The sequence below is a fragment of the Anguilla rostrata genome, chromosome 15 (assembly GCF_018555375.3).
Source record: "Anguilla rostrata isolate EN2019 chromosome 15, ASM1855537v3, whole genome shotgun sequence".
Taxonomy (NCBI): Eukaryota; Metazoa; Chordata; class Actinopteri; order Anguilliformes; family Anguillidae; genus Anguilla; species Anguilla rostrata.
In genome coordinates, this window is record NC_057947.1 from 32,018,420 (window position 1) to 32,032,811 (window position 14,392).

Consider the following 14,392-nt stretch of genomic DNA (forward strand, 5'->3'; position numbering starts at 1 on the left):
TTTTTATTTCACAGAACAAACCCATGTTTTAAATATTTCCAACTGAACATTTTAAACTGTACTTTGGAGTACAGGAAATGGCTTATACATTTTAACAGGACCTACATCTGATTCTGATATGGGTGGCAAGGTGGTGTACATTTTAGCAGGTGTTGAATTCATTCTCAAAGAACATGCATATGAATATATTTTAAAAGAACACACGGACACAAATACAAAAATACAGGCCAATACCGCCTCCACTCATGAAGAATTTATGTGGGGTGCTGGGGGGAGTGGGGGAGGAGTGGGAGGGCGAAGGGGGAGCGGGTAGGGGGTAGGGGGCGAGGGGTGGGGGGGTAATGAATGGCAAGATGCTCCATTTCACACGAAAAAGTTAAATTCTCCTCTGCCAGCGCTCAGAACTTCCCTGGGTAACAGACGCGTTGGCGTCGCCTGTCACTCACAAGGGCCTTCGATCCCGCTTCAGTTGTGCTTAACGCTCTGCTGCCCCGTCGTCGCCGCGGCTGTAATCACGCCTTCCCGAAAAACGACTCTCCGGGTCGCGCCGGACCAAAGAAACGAGGGGAGATTGAGCCGGTAGCCGTTAGCCAAGCAGCCCAAAGAGCCGTTAAGCGGTCGTGTTTCACAGCTGATTGGGAGCGCGTGAGGCTCTTAATGTGTCTGACGCTTCACTTTTTTTTTTTTTTTTTTCCTCCCTCCACATTTAATTTTATCTTCCTTGTGAAGCTCGCCCATATGAGGAGTGACCAGGGAGGGGTGGGGTCACGGATATCTGACGCATGCAAATTGCCGCCAAAAAAATGCAAGTGGTCGGTCCACGGAGACCTCACTGGCCGGGGCGCGGCGACCTTGGCTGAACCCGCGATGTGCTTTTCCTCTCTTTAAAACACCCCTTTGCCCATCAGGGCTATGTCGAGACTGGGGAAGAAGAGCAGACGTTTCTCTGGACAGTCATTACCAGGGTCATTCCTTTAACATGTTTACCACCTCTCACAAAAGGAGCTGCTTGCTTTTCATGATTTGATATCGTTACATTTTTAACAATGACATTTTTTGTCTCTCCTGCTCCACAGCACTATCAATTCATAGTAACAACAACAACAACAATCTATTATACTAATTATAATTGCATATAATTATAATAATAATGATATGCAATTTAGAAGATATACATTGTAACTCAGTCAACATACTTTTTGCATACAGGCCATTTATACAGCTGGATATTTCCTGAAGGAGTGCACCTCGCTCGAGGGTACAACGGCAGTGCCCCCACCTGGGAATCAAACCTGCAACCTCCGCTCCCTAACCACTGTGCTATTTGCTGTGGTGCCCAATCAAGGTTCGACACCGCTGGTGCCCTTAGGGCACGCTCGCGGCGGGGCTAAGGGAACCCTCTGCCCGCCTAAAGCTTTCACAGGAACATGTATAAGGGTACTGTACACTGACCGCCTACTATTTGACAAGTTTTAGATTCATATGCTGAGTAAAAAGGGGGAGGAAATGAGACGCGGGTCAGCCATCTTGTTTGTATAAACATGGAACATAGGTGATTTTAGCATGATCGGTTAGATCGTAAATATGAGAATATTTCATTTAAATCCATGGTTGGGCTCTCGGGGAAAATCAGCTGCCTTGTTAGGGGTACCTGCAACTGACGTTACTTATAGCAGTCCAATTAGCTGCGTGCGTTCGCTAGCTAGACGGCCGAAGTTGGGTGAGGTTGAGCACGGAGGAGGAGACTTCTTGGATTGTGAACACAGGACCACAGCAAGGCTAAAAAGTCCTGCATAGTATGCCTTTAAATCAGTGGTCGCCAACCCTGGTCCTGGAGAGCTACAGGGTCTGCTGGTTTTCATGGTGACTCTGCGCTTCATGAATCAATTAGAGCAGTTGATTACACAGTTAACTCAACTCATCTGGTGTCTTGGGTCTCAATTGGGTGCTGATTTTAAGGTGAAAACAAAAACCAGCAGACCCTGTAGCTCTTCAGGACCAGGGTTGGAGACCACTGCTTTAAATACTGTACATATGTTGATGAGATCACTGTCATGATTTCTTCTCCTGTGTTCATAGTCATTCTGTAGGTTTAGGTGATGCTGTCAGGCAGGCACATCTATAGAGGTATATAGAGACAGGAATAAAACTATAAATAAAAATTTTCCATTTGGAGTAAAAATATAAGTTTTGTCTAATGAACTGAAATATATTTTGATTGCCTTGATGGGGAGCGAAACATCATCCATGACAGCAGACAAAAAGTTTAATTGTCAAGCAATAAACTGCAAATTTAAAATCTGGTTCGACCAGTCAGTGTTTATTAGCGTTTAATAAATCAGTCCAAAAAAAGGGAAAAATTGAATGCAAGAATTTGTTTCATTTTTATTTTAATCCTCTCTCTCTATCTCTCTCTGTCTATATAAATATATATACTCATATACACATGCACAGTGACTGCCATAATGTTTTGGACAAAGACATATTTTTAAAAAAGGACACCATAATGTTTGGGTCAAATGCCGTCACAGGTATTTCTGATTAGTCAAGTGTGTTCAATTGCTTCCTTAGTGCAAGTGTAAGAGAGCGTTCAGTGTTTAGTCTTGATTCTAGCCTTTTGATTGCCTTTGGAATCGGTTATTGCCATGTCAACGAGAGGATCAGAGTTGTGCCAATGAAAGTCAAGGAAACCATTTTGAGTCAGAAATAAGAAAAGCACAGTCAGAGACACGGCCCAAAACAGTAGGCTTACCAAAAACCGACTGTTTGGAACATCATTAAAAATAAAAAGAGCCCCCCGTGAGCTCAGAAATCACAAAGAGCCTGCTAAGCTAAGTTACGTAAGACCTGACTTGACTTTCTGGGTACACCTGCCTAAACAGACTACTGCAGCGAAAGCTTTAATATTCTCATTTGCGGTGTTCTACGGGAATGGATTTCTTAATTTCCTTTATAATACAATTTACTCAGATGTATTCCCTTTCCTGTGTCTCTAATTGATCGTAATTAGTCACTTCTGTGCACTGCACCAATGTTAAACACACAAAGATATTTAAAATCGACCTCCTACTTCACATTAACACGTGAAACTGAGATGGAAATAACTCCAGCTGTACAGAGAGAGAGAGAGAGAGTGAGTGTGTGAAAGAGTGTGTGAGATTGAAAGATTGTGTGCGTGCGAGAGTGTGCAAGAGTGGGAGGGAGAGACGGAGAGACAGAGAGTGTGAAAGAGTGAGTGAGAGAGTGTGAGTGTGTATGTGTGTGTGTGTGTGTGTGAAACAGTGTGAGAGTGTATGAGTATGAAACAGTGTGAGAGTGTATGAGTATGAAACAGTGTGAGAGTGTATGCGTATGAAACAGTGTGAGAGAGTGTGTGAGTGTGAAACGTGTGAGCGAGAGTGGGAGTGGGAGTGAGAGACGGAGAGAGAGAGTGTGAGAGTGAGTGAGTGTGTGTGTGTGAGTGTGAAACAGTGTGAGCGAGTGTGTGAGAGTGGGAGTGAGAGAGACAGAGAGACGGAGAGAGAGAGTGTGAAAGAGTGTGTGAAAGAGTGTGAGAGTGAGTGAGTGTGTGTGTGTGTGAGTGTGAAACAGTGTGAGCGAGTGTGTGAGAGTGGGAGTGAGAGAGACAGAGAGATGGAGAGAGAGAGAGGGAGGCACTGCACCAGCAGCGCAGCCGGAGAGTTTGAGAGTGTGGGAGGAGGTTCTCTGAGACGGGCCGCTGGGTCCTGGTCTCCAAAGCTCCCCTCCTACAGCTCAGTCAACACCACCCCTTTAATCAATAAATCTGCATCTCAACTAAAAAAAGCACCAGAAACAACTGCCTCATCAGTTTAACCGGTTCTCACGGTAGAAGATCCTTCTTTTCCATTTAATATAACTTTAGAAGTGAGGTATGCTTTGGGCTTTGAGTCACTGGGTGCGTTTGGAACCCTGGCAGATCCTCCAGTACAGTGAGTGGCGAGGGTGTGCTTATCGCGTATGCAGGTATCGTTAAATATTCTTGCGCACGTGGGGAGTTCAGCAGGTGAGACGGTCCATGGAGAATTACAAAAATAAAAGCCCCATGGCTGACTTATAAAACAACACCCCTCACCTCCACACACAAGTTCACACACACGCACACACGCACACACACACACACCGTACGGTAGGAGAGACTGAAAAGTTTTTCAAGAGCATCACGTGTACAGCTTTTACAATACAAGTTCAGGAGTTTTTACCCAGAAGAAGAGGGGAGGACTTTTTAACTTCATTTGAAACGCCTGCTGTGGGAGCATTGCTTTGCTTGGAGTGAGTGCAGCGTGGTACTCCTCCCGAGTTTTGAACCTTCTCAGTGTAAACGTGTGTGGGCGGAGTCTGCAGTAAAAGGGTTATGAGGTAGGTGGCAGGTTCTGTGCCGTGTGTGGGACAGGCTTTGCTTGGGAGGATAAGCAATTATGGGTTTGTTGTCTTATTGCAATAAAAACTGCTGAACTCATATCTTTCAAAAAATCCCAGAACAAAGCACGCCGTCAGAAATCATTAAAGAGTATAAATAAAAGAGGGAAATGCAAAAAAGGGGTTTTATTCCGTATGCTGATGTTATTTTACTCTGTCATTAAAAACAGTTTTCAAAAAGAATAAAATGGCCCTACTTTGAGTATTATCACAGCGATCCCCCCCCCCCCAACCCAGGAGTTATTGGAGGTTGAAGGTTAGGGTTTGGGGTTTTGTCCCCAGGTCATCCACCATTTTGTGATGGCTTTGAAATGGGGGGGTGGGGGGGGGTAGTGTTGCAGGACTTTGCCACCGTTCCCAACACATCCGCAGGCCGGTCTGCAGATTAAAAACCCTCCAGTCAGGTCACCTCCCAAAAAATCTCTGCCCAGCGCTTTTAATTCTGGACCCGTCCCGTGGGTAACCGTCGGTCTCTCTCTCTCCCGACGACAGAAATTAGGCTTCGACGAATCGGGCGCGGTTCCAGGATAACGGCGGGTTGCCATGACACCGGGCAGGCGCGTGGCGACGCCCCGCTGCCGGGGCCCTGTGCCGTGCCGTGCCGTGCCGGGGCGGGGTGGGGCGGGGCACCTGCTGGCGGGCCGGCAAGCGGGCAACCCCCCGGGTTTTGACACCGCCCCGTTGCCTTGGCGCTGACGGCGGCACGCTCCACCATCCCGTCGGGCCGGACTCCAACCGCCAAGTCCGGGTCATAAACCTTGCGGCGCGCGCTCATGAGGGGACCTCTCCCCAATACGCCCAACGGCTTTTCCTTAATGAGCATCGGAGGGAAAGGAAGGCGCATAGCAGCGACTCCAAAAATCACACAAAGGGCGCTAGAGGTGCCCCCCCCCTGCCAGCCGCACTCACAGGGAGGATGATTGGCAGCCCCGATCATGTGCTTTTTTCTGCCCCCTCTTCCTGTTTACATACCGTATTCCGGTGTTCCTCCAATGCATTGTTGTGCCTTATATAAAAGGCAAGAGGCACTTAGCAGCGCATTGATGATCTTACTCCAGTTTGTGCGGCCGTGGAAATTTAATTCTGGTAGGTTGACCATGAATATCAAAGGATTTTCTCTGAATTCAGTTAAAGCAGGGACTCCGCTAAATGGAAGACTGCGCTGAATACAATTTACTTAAAAAAAAAATAAAATAAATAAAATAAATGCATTCTAAAGACGAGGTTTGGAAGTGTGTGGGTGAGCTGAACTGAAAAAGCCCTCGTGTTGATGTAATCGTTTTTATTTAGGCATTGGCAGAGCTCCCTTATTGTTTTTCATAGCAAGAACATTATTCTTCGGCTAATTCAACAAAAAAAATACAAAGACAACGTCAGATAGGATACAATTTAGTGTGACAAACAGCATTACTCAGTGTGGAATTGAGGAAATCAAACATAATGAAATGTTTTAAGTGACGAATTTCACGCGGCGTTTATAAACGCGATCGTTTAAAATGCGCCTCCGTATGTTTATGGCAAGGTTCGCACAAAATATTCTTCATCGGAAGCTTCTGCAAAGAGGGGGGTCGACGTCGTCTTCGTTTCACCGATTACCGGCATGTGCGCATTTGTGTGTTCCCAAGCCACCTTCCAAAGGCCCTTGCGAAGCTTTATAACGCAGCATAGCCCTATTCCCACGGCGGGGTGACGAAGCGGTGCATTGTGGGTGAACCTGGCTCCTCGTCAGGGGTGTTAGGAGGCAGGCGTTTGGCGCTACGCCACCCTTTTCCCCCCGAGGGGGAACGCCGATCAATCTGACGGAGCGGCGGTCTTCCTCCTCCTCCTCCGACGTTCCGTCTCTCTTCCCGTGACGCCCGCTGAGTACCGCCGTGAGTACCGAGCCGTCAGGGAATGTTTTTCAGACGCCGCTGCTTCGGGAACGCCGCTCCGGGAACGCCGCTTCGGGAATCTGACGCGTTCCGAACGCGTTCCGAGATGTCGAGGTCTTCATTAATGTGAATTGCTCACGTACAGACAGTTGCCTTGTTTTGTTTTTTAAATGGGCTGCTCACAGTTTGTAGCTAAATGCCTGGACTAATAACTGTTTACCAAACCAACAGTAGTCGGGGCCTCATGACAGCCATCTTTGCTATTTAAAAAAAAAAAATTTTTTTACATCAGCTTTCACATCCTTTTCACAACCAAATTCACATCTTTGGCAGTGACTTTTGCAGACTGCTTGCTTTAGTTTCCACCTCTTCTTCACATGAAACATTTGATTTTCCCATATCTGTGTGCCTTTACAGGTGCTAAGACACTCCAGTTTGTCTCATTTATTGATAATACTTCAAGTTATTTTATTGATGGCGTGGGTGACTTGTTTTGGTTTAATGCTCACTTTTTTCATTATAAAGAGCTTTATATTGGTCAGGCATAAATGTGCATTTTAGTTTCGTACTTTGTTCAGTACACACACACACCGCGGTTAACCGTGCGCTGATTCTTTTGGCTCTGTAGTCCACTGGCTGAGCTGTGCAATAATCACAGTGAAGGAATCCCGCGCTTGCGTATCTGGTACAGGTAGACCACGGGCACGGATCGATCGGATGAGTCACTGTTGTGTGTGAGAACGCTGCCATCTGAACCTCTCCTTCCCTGTGTGTGGGAGACGGTGTACAGCCCCCGCTGGTCACGGGCCGCACCAGCACGGCTGGGAAAGATACCTGACTACATTACCCAGCAGACAGCGGACTACATTACCCAGCAGACACCGGACTGCAGTACACGCGTGTCACACAGCAGATACCAGACTACATTACCCAGAAGGTACCAGACTACCTTACCCAGCAGATACCAGACTACATTACCCAGCAGATACCGGACTACAGTACACAGCAGATACCAGACTACATTACCCAGCAGATACCAGACTACAGTACACAGCAGATACCGGACTACAGTACACAGCAGATACCAGACTACAGTACAGAGCAGATACCGGACTACAGTACACAGCAGATACCAGACTTCAGTACACGCGTCACACAGCAGATACCAGACTTCAGTACACAGCAGATACCAGACTTCAGTACACAGCAGATACCAGACTACAGTACAGAGCAGATACCGGACCGCAGTACACGTGTGTCAGAGCAGATACGGACCGCAGTACACACGTGTCACAGTAATCAGGAGGAGCACTGAGAACATAAGGCATGGTTCTGATGTGATGTGAAAGTTCATTGTACGTCTGTGACATGAAAGTGATTTTCTTTGCATCAATGCATCACTCAAAGCAGATGCTTCAGTTTTGTGGAGCAGCTGAACAAAAAATAAGCCAAATCTGCTCTTCAGGCACTTTTTATGGGGCAGCTTTTTAAGCTGATGATGATGGGAAAAAAAATATAATACAGGTGAAAAGGGAGCTCAAGGAAGGCTGTTTAAAAATCCACGGTTGAAAACCACGCCTTAATGTTTCTACTTAAAATAAGAAAACAAACCCTTCACCGCCTGAGTCTCAAATCTTTTGATGCAGCCCCTTGACAGGCCACTTCTGTGAGGGTAAATTAGCATATCTGTAGTGCTAGCAGCGTTTGCTTATGATGTGAGACACACTTGTACAGTAAGTTGTTTTGGTGAAAAGGCATCAGCTAAATGACTTATGGTGTGGAGTATACTTGCCGCTCAACTGAAGCTCAGCTGGTTCGCACGAACTAAATGACGTGTTTGTGAATAAAACGGAACTCTGTGCCGACTTCGAACACCAGAGTGTACACATCCCTGCTGGCTGAACTAGCAAAGATGTCCTGCACATCGATGGAAAAGCTGAGATTGCCTGCAATTGGTCTAAAATATCACATGGGCGGCAGCGCTGGCTGTATCCCTTCTCCTCATCTAATTGAGTGGACAAACATGCCATCTTCTCTCTCTTATTTTTCTTTTTTTTTCAACACTAAACAAACTACTGTAACTTCGAAATCATCAACGTCCATCGGTCAGTTTCTGCTCCTTTAGCGTAGACGTTGCTGTTTTCTGTGCTTGGTTTGACAAACGTTGTCACTTCAGTGTTTCCCATGATGGTTATCATCTGCAGAATCCCCTATCTGCACCCCCCTCCCCTTATGGGCGTGGAGTGTCACTAAACGACCAGTCTGAAGCCCCATTGAGTGTTCACGTGTTTGTACAGTACTGGGCGCCATGTTCGACCGCGGTTCGATTTCGGCCCGAATTTCGCCCTCTTATCTAGCGTACCCCCGGCTTCAGTTCTGAAATGTTGCGCTGTTGGTCGGCATAGCCCTCGGGTTCCTGTCTGGTCTGTGGGTTCGTCTGTCAGGCCCTCACCTGTGGATCATTGCTGCACTTTAATCTCTCTCCTGGTTGGAGGCCGTTAGTGCTCCCGACTGTGTTAAACGCTGTGTGTGTGTGTGTGTGTGTGTGTGTGCGCTCTGCCCGTCTCCGAAGTCAAATACAGTCTAAACCTTTCATCGGCTCCCACGGCAACAGAAGACAATCGAATAAAGAGAAGGCCAGCACTTAACAAATATGTGCGACTCCTTGCCCTTCTGTTTATTTCATTTTACATTATTGTTAATAAATATTAAATTAATATGAAATATGGCCGCGTATTGGCTACTGCCGTCCCCAATAACCGTATTTACAGAAGTATGAACTTCGCCGTCTTCCGTGATCTCATGAGCAATCGAATCAGACATCTTATGACCGCTTACCCTCAATTATAAATTTGTAGTATCTAAATACCACTGCCCACTGAATGTTGACGCTCGAATGGACCGGTACTGAGAGAACTTCCCCACCCCCCCCAGGCAGTGTCCCGCGGAGCGTATTATCCACACACGCCACCCAGCTGCCGGCATGCGGGGTTCCGCAAGCGTTGAGGGTCTGAAACCATCGATGGGTTAAAATATTTGTGTATCTGAGTCTCCATTTTGCTCCAGGTGGATGTCTGCAGCTGGTGGTATTATGCATGCTAATCACCGGGATGTTTATGCTGTTTATGTTGATGCTTATTCAACAGAAATATCGTAATTTTATTAATGCAAATCTCATGCATAAAAAAGACATACAGTAACTTTCATAAACTTTATGGAGAAGTTTTTTTTATTTCGGATCCTTGAGCCACTTTGCAACAAAGGGAACGTCTAAAATATTTACATAAAATGTTGGTTTCAAAGTAACTTCCCCTTAAAACTTTGCAGGCTAACCTGAGCGACTGATGATTCACAAACGTTTAATTTATTTAGATTTAGCCGAAACGTCTTATTGCTATTCAGGGCGAATCGCCATTGTCTTGAGTGTTTTTGAAATGCCAGGAAAGGTGGTGATTTTGCCTGCGTGTGCTTACAGGCCAGGTGCTCCGATAGGTCAGGCATTTTGTCCTGGCACTAACCCCCCTCGCCCCCGCGCCCCCGCACACGTCCCGCAGCTGACACCTCCGCCCCTGATGGGTGACAGTTTCCATGGTGCCATACGCTGCTGCTGCTCTCTGGTCACCTCCCTGAGGAGGAGCTCGCCCAGAGAGCACGGTGCCCGCCTGTGCCCGCCTTTGCCAGCCAAAATCTCAAGCTCCACACACACACACTCACTCACACACACATACTCATGCACACACACGCACACGCACAACACACACCACACCACTCACTCACCACACACACACACACACACACATACACACAACAACACACACTCACTCACTCACACACACACAAACACACTCTCACACACTCTCACACACACTCACTCACTCACTCACTCACGCACACACACACACATACACACACACTCACTTACTCACACACATACAAACACACAGACACACACACACACACACTCACACACACGCACACATGCTCCTCTCCAAAATGCTACAGTAGAAAAAGACCTGTGGTCAGTGCTTTGCCCTCAGGTAGTAAAATGTCCCACAATGTATCATTTTTTTTTTGACAGAACCTTGAAGTAAAACAGCAGATGTAATATGCAAGTACGGATATTTCGCAGTAAGTACTATGTCACAGGAAAATTTAGTGTGTAATAGGTTACTGAGGCAAGAGTTCTGATTTTGAGTTTCTAGGACTTTCTTCGGAATTGTTACATTGCATTATTTATTTTCATTTTTAACATTTTCTTTATTTATTGTTGGTGCCACACGGTAATGACATGAATTATTATAGTCCCAGGTGATTACACAGATTCCAGAACAACACCTCAACAGAGACTGTGGAGGCAAGATGACATAACTCCTCTGTGACACCGTTCGGGTTTTTAATAAATGTCTTTCGGTACCATAGAGTATTCCTGGCCCCATTTGACTTGCAGCAGTTTGTGTTGCTTGGTAACCTGAAAAGACTTTTCCCCAAATTTTTAAACAGTTCATGTTTGGTTCTCTGTGAGCTCTGTGTGTTTGCCTAATTTTTATTTACATTCATTTATCCTAATGTTGTTTCAGTTATTGCCTTTGAATTGTACAAGACTTAATCACAGATGTGTAAAGGTAATAATGAAATCAGTAGGGTGGAATATTTGAAGCTTGATGGGAAATACAGTAGCCCTTACAGTGCCACCTGGTGGTGGGGAAGACTCAGACATAGATCAAACAAAAGAAACAAATTAATTCCAGTAGACTACTCCAGTGATTGCAAGTGGCTCTCTGGCTAAGTTTGCCAACCCTCCTGGATTAGCTGGGAATCTCCTGGAATTTCCCTTTTGTATCCGGGAATTGCAAAATGTAATTGAAGTTTTTTAAATTTTTTTTATTTTTGTCCATTGTAAGAGAAATAAAATATAAAAAATTATGATAGACTTTTGTTTTTGCTCCCTGTCTACCAAAAAGCAGGTATCACACTGGCATGTTATTTTGAGAGTGCATCGGAATCGCTCTCTTTCACAATCGCTATCGAGAGTGATCAGAGCTCGTGATCAGCCATCGATAAGCTGGGCTAGACATGCTCATTTAATCGGATGGGACATCAGATTGGATGTAATTGACAATTTCATTTGTTTGAGGGGAAAATAAATAAATCTCCTGGAACTTGTTCAGTGGGTGTGCTGGCAACCCAAACTGAAATGCCTGCTGAGGATGATGTCACAGTTTGCTGTATACTGTGGCCACTACAGCTACTGTGGGGTCACTGTCCTTAGTTGTATTACTGGGTCATTGTCCTTAGTTGTATTACTGGGTCATTGTCCTTAGTTGTATTGCTGGGTCATTGTCCTTAGTTGTATTACTGGGTCATTGTCCTTAGTTGTATTACTGGGTCATTGTCCTTAGTTGTATTGCTGGGTCATTGTCCTTAGTTATATTACTGGGTCATTGTCCTTAGTTCTATTACTGGGTCATTGTCCTTAGATGTATTACTGGATCATTGTCCTTAGTTCTATTACTGGGTCGTTGTCCTTAGATGTATTACTGGGTCATTGTCCTTAGATGTATTACTGGGTCATTGTCCTTAGATGTATTACTGGGTCATTGTCCTTAGTTGTATTACTGGGTCATTGTCCTTAGATGTATTACTGGGTCATTGTCCTTAGATGTATTACTGGGTCATTGTCCTTAGTTGTATTACTGGGTCATTGTCCTTAGTTGTATTACTGGGTCATTGTCCTTAGATGTATTACTGGGTCATTGTCCTTAGTTGTATTACTGGGTCATTGTCCTTAGTTCTATTACTGGGTCATTGTCCTTAGATGTATTACTGGGTCATTGCCCTTAGTTGTATTGCTGGGTCATTGTCCTTAGTTGTATTGCTGGGTCATTGTCCTTAGTTGTATTGCTGGGTCATTGTCCTTAGATGTATTACTGGGTCATTGTCCTTAGTTGTATTACTGGGTCATTGTCCTTAGTTCTATTACTGGGTCATTGTCCTTAGATGTATTACTGGGTCATTGCCCTTAGTTGTATTGCTGGGTCATTGTCCTTAGATGTATTGCTGGGTCATTGTCCTTAGTTGTATTGCTGGGTCATTGCCCTTAGATGTATTACTGGGTCATTGTCCTTAGATGTATTACTGGGTCATTGCCCTTAGTTGTATTGCTGGGTCATTGTCCTTAGATGTATTACTGGGTCATTGCCCTTAGATGTATTACTGGGTCATTGCCCTTAGTTCTATTACTGGGTCATTGTCCTTAGTTTTATTACTGGGTCATTGTCCTTAGTTCTATTACTGGGTCATTGTCCTTAGTTGTTTTACTGGGTCATTGTCCTTAGTTCTATTACTGGGTCATTGTCCTTAGTTGTATTACTTAGAGTTCTTACTGTACAAGTGACTGGGGCCAGTACTGCAGTGCTGCAACTAGGAATGCTGCTCTAACCGTTTCTCTCATTTTTCACCCCCCCCCCCCCCTTTGTTATTGTCACTGCCATAGCTCTGTTTATGACTGTTACTTTAGTCATTACTATAAATGTGGCTGATGCTGCTCTTATTGTTATCACTGTTACTTAAGTCATAAGTGCAGCTGATAATGTTATGCTAGCTGTTGTTATAGCTTCTCATTTTTGACATGGTGAATGTGTTTTCAATTCCAGGAAATCACAATACGCAATCATAGAGGCCCTAGTTGTGAAGAATGGTCGGAATTCTTTTTCAGAAGAAAAAGCCAACTTTCGGTCTTTTAAGTAAAAAAAAAAAAAAAAAATGAAGGACAAGGTTACCGTGTCACCGGTTGCCTAGGTTACCTTGCGGAAACCTGAACAAAGAAGCGGCCCCCAAAAAAAAAAAGATGTTGTACAGGAAAGCGTGAGCGGTCTGTGAATGGTTCCACAGTGATGTGAATGACATTGATGTCACTCTCATCGCCAGTGTGAGTTCTGACACATCTCCTCTGCATGCCAGGGCAAATATTTCGCCCTGCCATCGTCCAGCTGGCAAAATGTCTGCCACAGGAAATGTATTGCTCATTTACCATCACCCCGAAGAGGGTCATTTGTTCCGCTGTGTAATGACAGAGAAGGTCCGCCTGCAGAACGGTGTCCAGGGCTGTCTGTAACATGGCCGTCTGGCCTGTGAGCTGCCCAAAACGCCTCCTCCCCTCACGCGCTGCACCTGAGTTTTTATCTGACTTTAAAACCCTGTTTTTTTATCCTTTGATCTGAAAGTCAAATTATTTTTTTGCCCCACTTTTCTTTTTTTCTTTCTCTCTTAGAGATGGTGTTTTAGGTTTGAAACGTACAGCATTTAGGGAAAAATCAGTTTTGTGTTAAACAAGACCAGGTCAAAACCTAGTTATATGGCTGGACCTAACAAACTTCGTCCGGCCGACCAATGGTGTAACTTCATCACTAACTCAGTCACAGACATTCGCGTTTATAGGGCTGGCCCCGCTGTTGCGGTCCAGCCAAAAAAGATAATAATCATGTGTACTACAATTGAATTCTAGTGAATGGGATGGTGCAGTTGATATACTGGCACACGAATAAGCAGTTTTATGTAACTTAATGCATCTGATGAGCGTACGGGAATATGGCAATACTGGCCTGGTCTGTGTGTGGGAATGAAATGGGCCTAAACTGCATTCGCCTTCCCCCAGTACGCTGGAGCGTAGCCGCCTCCCGCAAATAAGCCTGCGCTGCGTCCGTCAGAGCCGCGCGTCACGGCGCGTTAGTGCCGCCTGTCACCTCAGGCCGTGTCATCAGTCCTCCGGCAACGGGGCGCGGCTCACCGGAGCCGTCCCCCGTCCCGCGGTGCTCCTGGCGAAGCGGCCGAGGAGGCCCCCTCCCCCCCCCCGCGCCCTGACGAGGCTCCGAATGTGGCTCTCAGTCTGCGCGCCCGTCTCCCTGATGAATGAGTGAATCCTCGCTGCTGATGATGTGTGATCAGCGTTCTGGCACAAAATGGCTGCTACACATCACCTGGGTGGGTACTGCTACTGCAGTACCACTACTACCACTACTGCTACTGCTGCTGCTGCTACTACTACTGATACTGCCACTACTAATACTACTGCTGCTACTACTACT

General features: G+C 45.7%; 1 protein-coding gene across 3 annotated transcripts in view; it reads left to right on the plus strand.

Annotated features, from left to right (window-relative positions):
- LOC135240921 (interleukin-1 receptor accessory protein-like 1) overlaps positions 1 to 14,392 on the plus strand; it is a 532,714-nt gene that overhangs the window by 104,501 nt on the left and 413,821 nt on the right. For 2 of the 3 annotated variants that reach the window (XM_064310971.1, XM_064310974.1), the window contains exon 1: positions 6,134 to 6,308. The exons of the other annotated variant lie outside the window; for it this stretch is intronic. The gene's annotated coding sequence lies outside the window, so the exon portion shown is untranslated. Of the gene's footprint in view, positions 1 to 6,133; positions 6,309 to 14,392 lie in introns of those variants that run through there. 3 annotated transcript variants of the gene reach the window in all.